The sequence below is a fragment of the Artemia sp. Qi Xiang Cuo genome, chromosome 20, assembly GCF_049724085.1.
Source record: "Artemia sp. Qi Xiang Cuo chromosome 20, ASM4972408v1, whole genome shotgun sequence".
NCBI classification, from domain to species: domain Eukaryota; kingdom Metazoa; phylum Arthropoda; class Branchiopoda; order Anostraca; family Artemiidae; genus Artemia; species Artemia sp. Qi Xiang Cuo.
The window spans coordinates 14,404,797-14,406,836 of NC_142813.1; positions in this window are offsets into that span (position 1 = coordinate 14,404,797).

Sequence of the window (2,040 nt, forward strand, 5' to 3'; positions counted from 1 at the left end):
AGAAAGATATAACTACAGAAGATGCTAAACAAGAGCACCTTAAAAAGATAGCAACTTCATAGCGGTCATACCCATATTTCCACAATTTACTCTGCTTCCTACTTCTTAGTCCCACTTCAGATCTAACAAGATTTGAAAGTCTACCAGCTTAATTAGGGCCACCATCATCTGGTGGTGCAGTAGAGGATACAAGGTTGGTCTGGTCCTTCAGGAAGAAATTGACAGTACCATCGAGTTGTCAATCTTCACGATCCTACTGCTCCATCAAGCATGGTTCTTCCTGTACTTCGTAAAATCCCACGCAGTGCCTTTGGAGTAATTGCATAACATTTTAGGTAGTTGTAGATCATAGAAATACTTCTATCTTACATAATAGTACTCTGCCAACTTTTTGACCATGACAAGAAAGAAAAGAGGACAAGGGTTGTTCCTTGCGTCATTTCACAGTAAATTTGAACATTTGCTGACAATATGCGATGCTAGTTCGTTCAGTGGATTTGATCCGAAAAAAAACTTTAACTGAGAGAAACTGAAGCAATTGTGACAGTATAAATTGTTAGTAACTATTTTATTATTTTGCTGTGGTTGATCAAGTTTAAAGCTTTTTTTCAGATATCTTGGTGTGAAGTTTATCATGGAGCTGGTGTGCTCTATGTTCTTGAGGTTTTTGGCCAGAAGTATTAAGATAGATTTAGCTGTTGGAGTCTTAGGAAAACTAAAGCCCTGCTTTGGATACAAACTTCTGATGATTTTTTCCTTTATACAGGATGAGAGGACTTGCCTGTAGACTCTGCTAAATATTAGTGTAAGAGTGATCGGCCAAAATCCAGGGAAGTCATTAGGTGCATGAAGTCAAACTCCAGTGAAGTCATAGGTAAAATGTTTGCAAATATTTTGAAATTTGTATAAAGCTTCATTTTCCAATGTCAAATATAACTATGGATCTCCTTTTTAACGTTTTAAAGGAAGAGTAAACTGGCAACTTGAAACTTTCTTAGCTGAACAACTTTTTCATTAACACTACAAGTCAAAGGGTGGCTTGGAACATCAGGTAAAAGGTAATTGTTACGATGGCATGGTAGACCTTGAACCGAGAACTATTAAGTTGGTTCGCAAAGTAGAGGCTACTAAATTTTTTATTTATTGCAATGCTGTGATTCAAGATATTCTTTATGGCACAGCAAACCCAGAAACTGGCAAAACTCATGACTGGTAAAGTGATTCTGACTTGCTTATCCCTGCCCGACTTGATAAATTTTCTCAATGCTTTTAATATCTTTAACATTATAATTCTTATTAACTTATTTATGGCTATTGTTATAATTTTTTGGTAATCTTTTCCGTTTTGCATCTTACTTTTTAGAAAATACCATATCTCAGGACTCTTGCACAAAAATCTTCCCAATCAAATTGAAAAAGGGACTTATGATATAAAAAAAAATTATCGCAAGGTGAAAGCTAACCTATTAGTTTGTAAACTTTGATAAGAGGACAGTAATCAACAGAATCACCATTTTAGGTGATTGAATTTCTGTTTCCATTGCCTAGTTTTGTTCAAACAAAAAACTGGCTCCCTCAAATTATTCAATTTTCCACTGACTATCTAATTAATAATCTTGTTATAAGTACAAAAATAGCCTTGGGCAATCCAGCATGAAGACTAAGCCTACTTTTGAGAAAAAACTGAAAAAAGGGGTTGGTTGATATACTTGTGTAACACTGAAAATAATTAACCCTTGCCTTTACAATCCCCCCCCTAACATAGCCAATCTAATGTAGCCTATTTGTCTGCTTTTCTTAGCCTAGTTGTTTAAGCAATGATTCCATAAAAGGTGAGCAACGTTTGACTATTATAGGGGTTACCTACATATGACAATTTAGAGAAAAATTCTTTATATCTAAACAATAAAATATTGGCATTTACAACTAATTAAAATGCAGTATAAACTCAAACAGCAGACAACATCATGTTTTCTCTCATTATGAAGAATAAAAAAGTTTTGCATGAAATTTTTTATACATGACACTATTATAGTGCAG